Here is a 14915-nt window from a genome sequence, read left to right as displayed (position 1 = left end):
TTTGTGTACTACGTTGAACGATACCCTTAGGCTTTCTATATATAGGTTGCTTGTTTTAAACTCCCCCTAATAGCGTAACTTTGTGACGTCATCTCAATTTTTTTATTGTTTTGGTAAGAAAATTATTTTACTTTCACCCCTGCTCGATAGTCATATGCGATTAAACCAAACTTGACTGTCCCGGTTGGAATCTAGAACTTTGTCAACATATTTTGTTTAACGTTTAACGTTCAGTAAATCGCCGTGTGTAAAAACTGGGTACCTTGAAAGTTTATGCAACACAAAGGAAACGCCATTGCTTTTTTATTATACTTTGCAGGATACACCAAATATCAACTTAGTGCTGTTGTTGATCCACCTCGTTGACCATTTCAACAAGTTTCTGTGCCTCCTCTGGCAGCAAGTCGTCTTTCATATCTAGAGACTTCTCTAATTGAGAATCCTCTTCAGACATCTTTTCATTATCTGTCGAAAAATTTTTTAAACGCAACAAATTACCATATTTAAATTGGATGAACTTAAGTAAGTTTAAGCTAACATGCAACCAGAACAACCGTGAATGTTTTTGAACTATCAGACACAAAAATCGACTAACTTGCAACATCGTAGCGCCTTCTGCGATAGTAGTAGTAGTACCTTCTTCGGGAGTAGTACCTTCTTCTTCGAGAGTACCACCACCATGCGTCGACATTAACGGTGGAGATAGCCAACACTAATAGCAAAAGCAAGCAGAGTTTGTCCATCTAAAAATACAAAAAGGGTTTCAATTTTTTTTAAGCAACACTACTGGTCATCTGATATATTTAACATAAACTGATTAAAAGCACAAATAAAAGTTACAACAACTTCTGTTAACTCTGTGATTCACGTCTCTCATCTAACTTACCTTGAAGTGCAGTTGCAAGTCAGTAGTTCAAGATCATAGTTATGCATCCTTATATAACGCTGGTGCAGCTGTTCAAATTTTAGGGTTCTACCATGACGCATAAAAGGTAAACAATTTAGAGTCGTTGGACTTATCCATGGCAAGGAGGCAGAATATTTATTGAAAGGAAATTTATAGTTACCCTTGTGATAAAATTTCCACGAAAACTATTGAGAAAATTTTAATTACTTTTAAAATACACCGATTTATTTATAACAGAAACGTTTCTATATCGGCAAAATTGTTGCCTGAAATTAATAATACCGAATCGCAGTAACATCTACGGCAAAATTGTATCTAAACCAGTCAGAAGATGCCTCAAACACGTTGGTGTAATATCTCTATGGTCCAAAAACGCTAAAACCGTAGGAAGATAGTAAGGGACGATTTGATGCCCCCATCTTGGCGTCGGCCGTTTTGGTATGCGAGTCACCATGGCACTGGACTATTGCCTTTGTTTGGATTTTGGGTTAGAATGTTTTTTTGGGGGGAAGTTTAAATCTTATTTCTTGCTAACCTTATTCCGACTGTCAGCTATTAGTCCTATTTTTATTTTACTGTGAATTGTATTTTACAGGGCTGCGGACCTGCGGTGTTGGCAGAAAGAAATTTTACAATTGATCCAAATCTGCTGGGGTTTAGTAGAACTCCTCGACCCACTATACATAGGTGGAAAATAGTTCACCATATGCATTTCCACATTAAAATTCCCAGTTTGCTACCTTATCAGTGTCGAAATGATGGTACTGCGCATGCGCACGTCGGACCCTGGACACAGGTAGTCTTACGTAATCTTGCTTGAGTCCCAATTCCTGAGCTCGACCATTGAAAAACACAAACTTCCTCGAGTCCCTAATCCCAAGACCAAGTACGCAGACCTGGTGTTTCATTGCGACTTTTATGTTAGGCGAATTTCGGTTTTGATGCCGCAGTTGTTCTCTATAAGACAGTTCCAGGCTTCTTGTGGCTTTAAACTTTAGATACTTCTATTGGGAACTTCAAATTGATTGAAATAAGTAAATTATTTATTATAGTATTCATGGGTAATAACCGTAAACTGTTTACTGTCAAACATATAATTTTATGGGGGTTAGCAACGAAGCTGTTGGGTGTACTGTACATCAATCTATACTCTAAAAACGAATTTACAAACAAAAGAAAAGTACATTGACGATTAAACTTAACTTAACATTGGTTTTATTTTGTCGTTTCTATGATTATCTATGGACTAAAAATATTCTAACCGAAAAAGTTGCCACGTCTTAATAATACCATATGCTGAAAACGATAAGCCTAAGAAACGGCTATATTGATGAGAATTCTTAGAATTTGTCAGAATCAAATATTCCAAAACCAAAAAATTGCTTTAGTTTTAGTTAGAAAAGCCGAGACGGGAAGCGATTAAATTTAAGATTGGCATACGGATGGAAGTGTCTATTTTTTTCAATGAAAACACACACACATTTTTTGTTTAGAACTCCCGTATCAACAACGGTTTGGCTACTTTTTCTATTTGATCAATAACTGAGGTCGATTTGAAGAAAAAGCGACACAAATGCAGTGCGAAGTGCGAAAAACTCGCGTCTATTTCATTTAAAATGCAAACTGGGGCTGTAGTTTGCCCAGGTGTGGCTTAAACTAAAGATAAACAAACTTATTTCTTCGCATTCTTATGTGCTCTCAACAAAAAATAGCTGAATTGATTTAACTCAATTAAAGTTGCTTCTTTACGATGTTTTCTAACATTATAACAGTTAAAAGTTACACCTACCAATTAAGCACCCCTAAATCCGTTCCCGGGTGTGTTATACCAAGTGACACGCTGTTTTTTTACAGGAATCTTTCGAGTCGAAGCGGGTAAATCATGGTTCAGTTCAAACTATATACCCTACTCATTTTATGTCTTCGTTTTTTGTTTTTTATATAATCTGCTTTTATTATTCGCATGTAATTCTTGATACGCTTCGCTTTATATATCTGTCATCAATTCGCCATAAACCAAGCGATCCTTCCGAATATTAATTTCGTTCTACGGGCAAATTTGTTACTTTTTGGTTTAAAATGCAAGCTTTCATTTAGAATGTATAGATAAACAAGACGCATAAAGAACAGATAAAGATAAATCTCGAAAAATGGTAGCCTATTAACTATTGGGTTAAAATATGTCAATCTTGATGTTATAAGAGATTGTATGTGGTCGATATACTAAATTTTGTTATAGCTTAATGACGGAATACATTCGATCAAAGCGTAAAACTACATTTAAAAATTTTAATTTTTTAACAGTACAGAGGGCGCTTTTAGTTTCTTAACGTGTCAAAAGTAAAACATATTCGGAAGACAGCTGAGATTGTCGAATCACAAAACTCCATTTATGTACTTTAGACAAGCAAAAAATAAAGTTTAGGGCGGCATGCCTGGATCAGGTCCTGGTAAGCCCAGTAGTGGTCCACGAGACAATTTTCAGTGGGATATGGAGCTCTTTGAAAATCTTGTTTGTATATAATTTAATTTACTAAATATAGTGTGCCCGCCAATAAATATTATCGACCGCCGACTATTTGGCGGGTTCCTGTCGATTATTTTTTGACTAAAATTTTCTCACCAAGAAAGGCGTCACATATTGATAATAATGGCCCATGCTGAAAACGACCAGCCTTAAGAAACGGCTATATTGATAAACAGTTCTTAGAATATGTCCGAATCAAATATTCCAAAAACAAAATATTGCTTTAGTATTAGTTAGAAAAACCATGACGAGAAGCAAACAAATTAAAAATCGGCCTATGGATATTATATAGAAGTGTCTATTTTTTCAAGGAAAATGCACACACAATTCTTTGTTTCAAACTCCCGTATCAACATCGGTTCGGCTACTCTATATTCTATTTGATCATGCAATAGAACCCGAAAACTAAACAAATAAAATTTCCTAATTTTGTATTTGTTAAGACTGTTCTTCAACCTTAAACACTTTGGCTGGCATAACTAATAAAGCCTATAGTGATAATTTAATTCCTTCCTAAAACCAGTCGACTGATGACAGTTTTTGTTTACGATACAGGTATTTTGTCCACAAAAGATTAAATTGACTAAACATTGTTCAAATGTAAACCACATGAAGAAAATTACACAGTAAATTACCCTTTAACAACAAATACACTAGTCGGAGTTGGTACATAACTTTTTTAATTCCTTGCACTGCTGTGTTATATACAACTCCCTATTTCCTGATTTAAGATTTAAAGGAAGACTGTTTTTGCTTCTTATGAAACAGTGCAATATATATTTGCAATTTTTTTTGTTTTACTCGTATGTTAACAAATAGAGCTTAAGGCAATGCAGTTAATTTCCTTTTAACTTTTTGTCCAACAAAGTTATCTAGGGTCGCCAACCCACGGTCCGCAAGCCGCATACAGCTTTTATAATGTGTTTATGATTGTTTGGACCGACGATATAACTTTGCTTATTTGCCTAGAAAATACACCCCGTCGTCCAGGTAGAATACAGTCACAAACCGGCGCGGATTTAAGGGGACAATCATGTTGCATCAACTCTCAAAATTTTATGTTAAATTGGCATGGCACGGCACGAAAAAGTTTAGTCGGAACGTGACGTAACAAAGCAGGCATTTTCTCGAGACCAGCTGTTCTTGGATCTTCCCATGAGCAAATGGGCAACTTCATAGGCTGAATAAAAGAAATAGCTATTCGATTTATGCAGGTGTACTCAACTGGCGGACCCCGATTCGGATCCGGACCTGTGGAGTGTTGAACGTGATTCTCAAAGAATGCCCAATGTACTAAAAAATATTTAAATGTGGTACGATTGAATGACATTTTCGACGAACTTGCTAAGAGGCATATGACCATTGACCAACCCTTAAGCAGAAAGGCCGCATTGCCACTTTAAAAATTTTGATGAGCCTCCAAACCCATTAAATTAAAGGAGACGACGTCATAAGTTACGTGATATTGTGACGTCTCAATTTGTTATTGAGCTCCGCAGCTGCAATCAACATGACAAAATGTATTTATAGTTAACCTATGCAAATTTACTGAGTTGGGCTTACAAACATTAGCAATATACTGTATTATATAACCCAAATTTTATTGTGAAAAAGGGCCCATATAAGTAGGGTAAAAATTAAAATTTTGTTTCTCTGGAAAAAGGCGCTGTTTTACAGAAAACATACAAATGTTATTGCAAAACATCCTAACGAAATGTTTGTAGACTAATACTTATTTGTTCCGTGAACATTAGTCATAAAACGCGAAAAATGAACCTTTTAAAGATTTCGATTCAACCAAGTGGATATATTTAAACTATACTGTTAATAAATTATGTCTATAAATGTCACGTACAACCAGCAAGTGCGACCCCCGCTGTGAAACAATGTCTCCAATTACAGAAAATTGGGGACTAATATTTTATAAATCAGTTATACCATAGAAAGTAAAACTCCTATTATACAACTGTAATTTTGCATCAGCTATTTTCCTTGCTGAGAATGAAAAATATATTTCTGAAACGATGCGAAAGTGTTTATATAACCCTGTCACTATACCAAGCGTTTGCGCACATTTTGAATGTTAAGATTCGATTGGGCCTTTATTACAAATCTGTTAAATACCCCATTCAACCAGTGGTGTTCAAACTGTTGCCTGTAGGGCGACAATACGTGGCGCGCGACAGGGACACGAATATTCTGACGAGTATAGTCACGCGTCAGGTTAACCACACAATTAATTCGTTTTCCTTGGATATGGGTAAACCTTAATTAGGACGGTGTGAAACAAGCAGCACTTTTTTGGAAATTTTGACGCTGTGCAAAAGTATTCATATAAAAGAATTACCAAAATGTTTATCATAAGGATTATCCAGATGTGGAGGATGATATAATACAGAAGCAGGCTAAATATCTTAAGGTTTGTCAACTATAGTTTGAATGCCCAACAGCATTAAATAATAAATGTACTTAACACACAAAATTCCTTAACATTTTAAATCGACCTATGTATTTGGTATTTGTCGTGTAACTTAAAGTCATCGCAAGATTTATTTTATGACAGTGTAGAACCAATACACGTACCATACAAGATGGATACATAAAACTGTTTGTAAGTCATATTAACATCGGAATGTTTGCATTTTTGAACAATATTTTATATTTTGTTTCGGCCGAGTGCATTATTTGACGTCTGCGTGACAAATTGATTATATTGTTTGAGTAAAAGGTTTAATTATAAATTGCCGTCATGTCAACTGTTCAAGAACTGTGGGCCTCACGAAAGGTGGTCTTAGGCTAATTCAGCAAAGCGGGCCACGTCGTAGTCCGATCAAGAATAATGAAAGAAACCTATAGCAGTGTGGCCAACAGCGTTTCCTAAACTACTTTAAACTAGGCCGACATTTACGTGCATATTTGCGCTCGACTTCACACTGGAAGAGCGGGTGTTTATATGTTAAGTTGTTTTTATGACGTCACAATATCACGTAACTTATGACGTCGTCTCCTTTAATTTAATGGGTTTGGCGGCTCATCAAAATTTGTGTGGCAATGCGGCCTTTCTGCTTAAGGGTTGGTCAATGGTCATATGCCTCTTAGCAAGTTCGTCGAAAATGTCATTCAATCGTACCACATTTAAATATTTTTTAGTACATTGGGCATTCTTTGAGAATCACGTTCAACACTCCACATGTCCGGACCCGAATCGGGGTCCGCCAGTTGAGTACACCTGCATAAATCGAATAGCTATTTCTTTTATTCAGCCTATGAAGTTGCCCATTTGCTCATGGGAAGATCCAAGAACAGCTGGTCTCGAGAAAATGCCTGCTTTGTTACGTTACGTTCCGACTAAACTTTTTCGTGACGTGCCATGCCAATTTAACATAAAATTTTGAGAGTTGATGCAACATGATTGTCCCCTTAAATCCGCGCCGGTTTGTGACTCTATTCTACCTGGACGACGGGGTGTATTTTCTGGGCAAAGTTATATTGTCGGTCCAAACAATCATAAACACATTATAAAAGCTGTATGCGGCTTGCGGACCGTGGGTTGGCGACCCTAGATAACTTTGTTGGACAAAAAGTTAAAAGGAAATTAACTGCATTGCCTTAAGCTCTATTTGTTAACATACGAGTAAAACAAAAAAAATTGCAGATATATATTATTGCACTGTTTCATAAGAAGCAAAAACAGTCTTCCTTTAAATCTTAAATCAGGAAAATAGGGAGTTGTAATTAACACAGCAGTGCAAGGAATTAAAAAAGTTATGTACCAACTCCGACTAGTGTATTTGTTGTTAAAGGGTAATTTACTGTGTAATTTTCTTCATGTGGTTTTCATTTGAACAATGTTTAGTCAATTTAATCTTTTGTGGACAAAATACCTGTATCGTAAAAAAAAACTGTCATCAGTCGACTGGTTTTAGGAAGGAAATAAATTATCACTATAGGCTTTATTAGTTGTGCCAGCCAAAGTGTTTAAGGTTGAAGAACAGTCTTAACAAATACAAAATTAAGAAATGTTATTTGTTTAGTTTTCGGGTTCTATTGCATGATCAAATAGAATATAGAGTAGCCGAACCGTTGTTGATACGGGAGTTTTAAACAAAGAATTGTGTGTGCATTTTCCTTGAAAAAATAGACACTTCTATATAATATCCATAGGCCGATTTTTAATTTGTTTGCTTCTCGTCATGGTTTTTCTAACTAATACTAAAGCAATATTTTGTTTTTGGAATATTTGATTCGGACATATTCTAAGAACTGTTTATCAATATAGCCGTTTCTTAAGGCTGGTCGTTTTCAGCATGGGCCATTATGATCAATATGTGACGCCTTTCTTGGTGTGAAAACTTTTAGTCAAAAAATAATCTACAGAAACCCGCCAAATAGTCGGCGGTCGATAATATTTATTGGCGGGCACACTATATTTAGTAAATTAAATTATATACAAACAAGATTTTCAAAGAGCTCCATATCCCACTGAAAATTGTCTCGTGGACCACTACTGGGCTTACCAGGACCTGATCCAGGCATGCCGCCCTAAACTTTATTTTTTGCTTGTCTAAAGTACATAAATGGAGTTTTGTGATTCGCCAATCTCAGCTGTCTTCCGAATATGTTTTACTTTTGACACCTTAAGAAACTAAAAGCGCCCTCTGTACTGTTAAAAAATTAAAATTTTAAAATGTAGTTTTTACGCTTTGATCGAATGTATTCCGTCATTAAGCTATAACAAAATTTAGTATATCGACCACATACAATCTCTTATAACATCAAGATTGACATATTTTAACCCAATAGTTAATAGGCTACCATTTTACGAGATTTATATTCATCTGTTCTTTATGCGTCTTGTTCATCTATACATTCTAAATGAAAGCTTGAATTTTAAACCAAAAAGTAACAAATTTGCCCGTAGAACGAAATTAATATTCGGAAGGATCGCTTGGTTTATGGCGAATTGATGACAGATATATAAAGCGAAGCGTATCAAGAATTACATGCGAATAATAAAAGCAGATTATATAAAAAACGAAGACATAAAATGAGTAGGGTATATAGTTTGAACTGAACCATGATTTACCCGCTTCGACTCGAAAGATTCCTGTAAAAAAACAGCGTGTCACTTGGTATAACACACCCGGGAACGGATTTAGGGGTGCTTAATTGGTAGGTGTAACTTTTAACTGTTATAATGTTAGAAAACATCGTAAAGAAGCAACTTTAGTCGAGTTAAATCAATTCAGCTATTTTTTGTTGAGAGCACATAAGAATGCGAAGAAATAAGTTTGTTTATCTTTAGTTTAAGCCACACCTGGGCAAACTACAGCCCCAGTTTGCATTTTAAACGAAATAGACGCGAGTTTTTCGCACTTCGCACTGCATTTGTGTCGCTTTTTCTTCAAATCGACCTCAGTTATTATCGAATGATCAAATAGATAAAGTAGCCAAACCGTTGTTGATACGGGAGTTCTAAACAAAAAATGTGTGTGTGTTTTCATTGAAAAAAATAGACACTTCCATCCGTATGCCAATCTTAAATTTAATCGCTTCCCGTCACGGCTTTTCTAACTAAAACTAAAGCAATTTTTTGGTTTTGGAATATTTGATTCTGACAAATTCTAAGAATTCTCATCAATATAGCCGTTTCTTAAGCTTATCGTTTTCAGCATGTGGTATTATTAAGACGTGGCAACTTTTTCGGTTAGAATATTTTTAGTCCATAGATAATCATAGAAACGACAAAATAAAACCAATGTTAAGTTAAGTTTAATCGTCAATGTACTTTTCGTTTGTTTGTAAATTCGTTTTTAGAGTATAGATTGATGTACAGTACACCCAACAGCTTCGTTGCTAACCCCCATAAAATTATATGTTTGACAGTAAAAAGTTTACGGTTATTACCCATGAATACTAATAAATAATTTACTTAGTTCAATCAATTTGAAGTTCCCAATAGAAGTATCTAAAGTTCAAAGCCACAAGAAGCCTGGAACTGTCTTATAGAGAACAACTGCGGCATCAAAACCGAAATTCGCCTAACATAAAAGTCGCAATGAAACACCAGGTCTGCGTACTTGGTCTTGGGATTAGGGACTCGACGAAGTCTTTGTTTTTCAATGGTCGAGCTCAGGACTTGGGACTCAAGCAAGATTACGTGAGACTACCTGTGTCCAGGGTCCGACGTGCGCATGCGCAGTACCAACATTTTTAAACTGATAAGGTCGCAAACTGTTAATTGAAAATGTGGAAAAGCATATGGTGAACTATGTTGTACCTGTGTATTGTGGGTCGATGAGTTCTACTAAACCCCAGCAGAGTTGGATCAATTGTAAAATTTCTTTTTGCCAACACCGCAGGTCCGCAGCCCTGTAAAATACAATTCACACTAAAACAAAAATAGGACTTATACCTGACAGTCGGAATAAGGTTATAGTAAGAAATAAGATTTAAACTTCCAAACTGAACAAAACATTCAAACCCCAAAACACAAACAAAGGCAACAGTCCAGTGCCAAAATAGAGACTCGCATACCAAAACGGCCGACGCCAAGATGGGGGCATCAAATCGTCCCTTACTATCTTCCTACGGTTTTAGCGTCTTTGGACCATTGAGATATTACACCGATGTGTTTGAGGCATCTTCTGACTGGTTTAGATACAATTTTGCTGTAGATATTACTGCGATTCGGTGTTATTAATTTCAGGCAACAATTTGGCCGATATAGAAACGTTTCTGTATTTAGATAAATCGGTGTATTTTAAAAGTAAATAAAATTTTCTCAATAGTTTTCGTGGAAATTTTATCACAAGGGTAACTTTAAATTTCCTTTCAATAAATATTCTGCCTCCTCGCCATGGATAAGTCCAACGACTCTAAATTGTTTACCTTTTATGCGTCACGGGAGAACCCTAAAATTTGAACAGCTGCACCAGCGTTATATAAGGTTGCATAGCTATGATCTTGCACTACGGACTTGCAACTGCAGTTCAAGGTAAGTTAGATGAGTGACGTGAATCACAGAGTTAACAGAAGTTGTTGCATCTTTTATTTGTGCTTTTAATCAGTTTGTGTTAAATATATCAGATGACTAGTAGTGTTGCTTAAAAAAAATTGAAACCCTTTTTGTATTTTTAGATGGACAAACTCTGCTTGCTTTTGCTATTAGTGTTGGCTATCTCCACCGTTAATGTCGACGCATGGTGGTGGTACTCTCGAAGAAGAAGGTACTACTCCCGAAGAAGGTACTACTACTACTATCGCAGAAGGCGCTACGATGTTGCAAGTTAGTCGATTTTTGTGTCTGATAGTTCAAAAACATTCACGGTTGTTCTGGTTGCATGTTAGCTTAAACTTACTTAAGTTTATCCAATTAAAATATGGTAATTTGTTGCGTTTAAAAAATGTTTCGCCAGATAATGAAAAGATGTCTGAAGATGATTCTCAATTAGAGAAGTCTCTAGATATGAAAGACGACTTGCTGCCAGAGGAGGCACAAGAACTTGTTGAAATGGTCAACGAGGTGGATCAACAACAGCACTAAGTTGATATTTGGTATATACTGCAAAGTATAATAAAATTTGAAAGCAATGGCGTTTTCTTTGTGTTGCATAAACTTTCAAGGTACCCAGTTTTTACACACCGCGATTTACTAAACGTTAAACGTTGAACTTAATACGTTGTCAAAGTTCTAGATTCCAACTGGGACAGTCAAGTTTGGTTTAATCGCATATGACTATCGAGCAGGGGTGAAAGTAAAATAATTTTCTTATCAAAACAATAAAAAAATTGAGATGACAAAGTTACGTTATTAGGGGGAGTTTAAAACAAGCAACCTACATATAGAAAGCCTATAAGAGTATCGTTTAACGTAGTACACAAACATGCAAATGGTATCTAGGTTTAAATAAATTCGAGACTATGAATGGATGGCCTGGTAATAAAAGGACCTAGTAAAAAAAACTGGTTTGGCGGTATGGAAGCGGTATGGTGCCTATACGCATTGAAACTTTATCCCAGCGGTCCCCAAACGTGCACTATGATTGCAAGAAAACAGATTACGCCAAAGCTTTGTATTCTCCTTAGACCAATGTGGTTCTTAAACTTTTTTAAAAAAATTACGCAGCGGTCCCCTAGAAACGCTCACGGTCCACTTAAAAATATACACAAATAAACACAAAATAACACGTTGTTTTTAGTGGTATCAATAGGGCGGATGCACTTGCTTCTTTGCTATTAGCTCGCTGCTCGGCTATGTTTGGTTCCGTTATGGACAACGCAACCCTCCATGAATCGCATCCAAACGGTTTCTAGCCTTTGGCTTAATGAAAAGTAGTGCCGAAAATGCAGATTCACACTCCTATGTTGTTGGGAATGGAATTAGTACATTCAAGGTTACCATTCGCACGAAGATTCGGCTTTCATGTTTAAAATTTATATTTAATATAATAATTGTGTTACGAGTTCAAAATTATGAGTGGGTCGTATATTTTCGCCGTTAAATAATGTGATGTCAAGTTATTTAAAGATCTCTACCCCTACTTAGCGGTAGTAATGTATCGTAATCTAACTTCTTTTGCTGTGTTTGCCACTGTGCTATTTTTTAAAAGCTAATAAACCATCAAAATATGATACTGCGAATTCCTTGTTTGTTTTTTAGGTGAAAACAAATAAAAATTGTGTGGTTTTATGGCAATTGAATACAAAAAGTTGATTTATAAGAATATTTTTTAAAATGTTTTTTTTTTGGTCGATGTGAACAAAAAAACAATAAATTTTATAATATTTCTTTATGTAGGCTAAATGAATTATAAGAAAAATTTGTGATATTGTTTTTTGGATGGAGTTGGTAGTAAATACTGCCGAGAAATTATTAGGCTTACTTTTTAAGTAGGATATAACAAAAAATTAAAATAAATGTTGCATCTATGTCATAAGTGAAGGCTGGAAACTTGTCCCATATTTTTTTGCTTGCACAAACGAGTCAGAGGAAAATATCACTTAATATATACCCTAAAACCAAGTAAAGCGTAATGTGTAATAATACATGAATTAACCTGGCAAATAACCTTATTTATAATGACGCAAATATTGATGCACCCATGAAAATAAGGCTCTGTAAAACAACCCATGTCAAATTGTACAACAACCGCTTAGCTCTGTACTACTATCTAGCGGTAGCGATATTTCCTAAAAATGACTTGGTTAAAACGACCCTGGTTGTACAGACTTAATACGCGACAAAGGGGCACTGTAAAAGCAACGTAAGAGATTTCATTAAAGGAGTGCGTTTTCATTGGAACTCCAGAAGCAAGAAGGTCAATGTCCGAAACCTAAACAACTTCTCTGCCATCGGCTGTTATAAGCAATTTTGAAAAGTGTCCAATTTTTATAAGCCACTGGTTCTTAACCCTTTTTTAGTCGCGCCCGCTTTCGTAATATTCATATGCCTTGGGCCCCCGCACGAAAACCGGCATTTTCAATTAAATATTACTAAGACAACTTGAAAATAGTGAAGTTTGCTGTCGGTCGCGCGAAGCGCGAAGGAAGAGTTTTATTAATAACCGCTGTTATAAGTTGTTAAGAACCGTGGTTATAGGTCGTTAGATTTGTGTTTTTTTATTTATCATTAATTTATTAGGCAAACCGAAGTATACCTTATTTTTTTGAAATGTATTACGTCACTCTGAAAGTGCTTAGGTGCTCGTTCTCATTTGTTGCTAACATAGACAAACTTAAAACGCTATATGTAACGGCTTTATGAATTCTACACTAAAAGCTAATCTTGTATAACCTTGTAGACCTAGTATGATTTGGCTCGGTTTAAAGGATTTTTTGCGCGGTTACATAACGTTTTACCAAAAACATTGTATCTCATGCCGCCCTCTGTAACAAACTTGCCAATTCTGGTTTAAATGTTTAAGTGGAAATAGATATTTTAAAGTAAAAATAATATTATGTTCATAGGAGTTTAAGAAAATCAGTTTTAAAACAAAAATATTATTTATCAGCGTCGTTCATCCTTTATGTCACAGTGGGGCGCAGTCTAGGGAAGTTTCTACTGCTCTGTTGCAAGCATGAATGTTTTTTGGTTGGCTGCATTATTGTGAAACTGATGGCCTTGTCGAACAGGGCGGTCAAAACGCAGACACCGAGTGACCTAAACTGATTTCTGTTTATTGTAGCGTACACACACGCGTGAATAAAATGCGATAAGAGTGGTGACGTATATTATATCCACAGGCACATGATCGCAAAGACGTGTGCAACTGACCAAAAAAACAAACACTAATTACTCGAGGTCTGCGCTTAAAAGTGCGCTGGGTGTAGTGAAGCGTGTTATATGGCGTAATGCGACATAAAGCCCAAATCTCGATTAAGCCCAACATTCGTGGCATCAAACTTTTTCGATAACAACTTTTTTTTTCATTAAACTTTTTCGATACTAAACAAAATGAATTGAATACGCTTAATGTGAACTGGAAGCTTTTACGTGCTTGAAATTACACAACAACGTTTATTTTTTATAAAGGGACTTACTGTTTTCACGCGAGACAGTGCGAAAACAAGCAGCATAGGTTAATGTTTTTTTTTATTGTTTATATCAGGGGTCGGCCCGCCGATGAAATTGATCCGGCCCGCCGCCTCTTTGATAAATTAGAAACGAGTCTATTTCACATACTTTTTGACTATTTTAACTACGTAAGAACGAAAAATTTTCGCGCTTCGCGCGAATGACCATTCTGCGTCCGGTTTGTTTACGTTTTGATGCTGTCTTTTGAACTAGATTAGCTCTTTATTACCGTTGCGCCGTGGAAGGTTGCCAAGTGCGTCGCGGAAAAACGGAAAACATACTTATTCTAAAATATTGGACATATATTTTTTAACATTTATTTATTTTTCATTTTCGGCAATGTATGAAAACTTGCAAGAAATTTAAAAGAAATGCCCGTATACAACAAAAAAATCGCGTTCGCTTCGCTCGCCAGATCTACTTTGACCCAAAAGGTTAACAAACACTGGGCTATAGATAAAGTGTTATCGCGTTCCATCCAAGTAGTTTTATTGGACTTTTCATTCGTTGCACGGATGACGACGTGTGAACTCTAATTTTAAACCAAACAAACGCTTTTTTTCGCGCTTTGCGTCAACACTTTACTGCCTCCTTAAATGTAATTAAACACGTTTTTAAGTGCGAAAACGATCCGAGGCCTGCCTGATCCACATTTCTAACATGTTAATAACACAATTATTAGTTAACATTTTGTGTTTTTTGTGTTTTGCGCCTAAAATATATTTCACGAAAAATATTTTGCATTTATATAGTTAATAGTGGCTACAGAAATAGTTATGAAGTTTATAAGCTGGTTCTTATAAAGCTAAACTTTGAAATTTAACATGTTTTGCTTTCATGTTGAACATTTAGGTCTATTATACAAATTGGGTTTATAGGTTCAAAATTATAAGGGTCTTATTTTT

The 14915-nt window shown here is 35.7% G+C and overlaps 2 long non-coding RNA genes across 2 annotated transcripts; one reads left to right on the top strand and one right to left on the bottom strand.

Moving 5' to 3' along the window:
• Positions 1–297: 297 nt before the first annotated feature.
• On the bottom strand, positions 298–748 carry LOC146138238 (uncharacterized). The gene is made up of 2 exons (XR_014501421.1): positions 596–748; positions 298–465 (listed from the first exon to the last, which is right to left on the bottom strand). It is a non-coding gene; the product is annotated as an uncharacterized LOC146138238 (long non-coding RNA).
• Positions 749–10569: 9821 nt separating this feature from the next.
• On the top strand, positions 10570–10980 carry LOC146138237 (uncharacterized). The gene is made up of 2 exons (XR_014501422.1): positions 10570–10722; positions 10853–10980. It is a non-coding gene; the product is annotated as an uncharacterized LOC146138237 (long non-coding RNA).
• Positions 10981–14915: the final 3935 nt, after the last annotated feature.

The sequence above is a fragment of the Ascidiella aspersa genome, chromosome 7 (assembly GCF_963924565.1).
Source record: "Ascidiella aspersa chromosome 7, kaAscAspe10.2, whole genome shotgun sequence".
NCBI lineage: Eukaryota > Metazoa > Chordata > Ascidiacea > Phlebobranchia > Ascidiidae > Ascidiella > Ascidiella aspersa.
The sequence above is the reverse complement of the archived record's forward strand: the minus strand, read 5'-3'. Positions and strand labels throughout refer to the sequence as shown.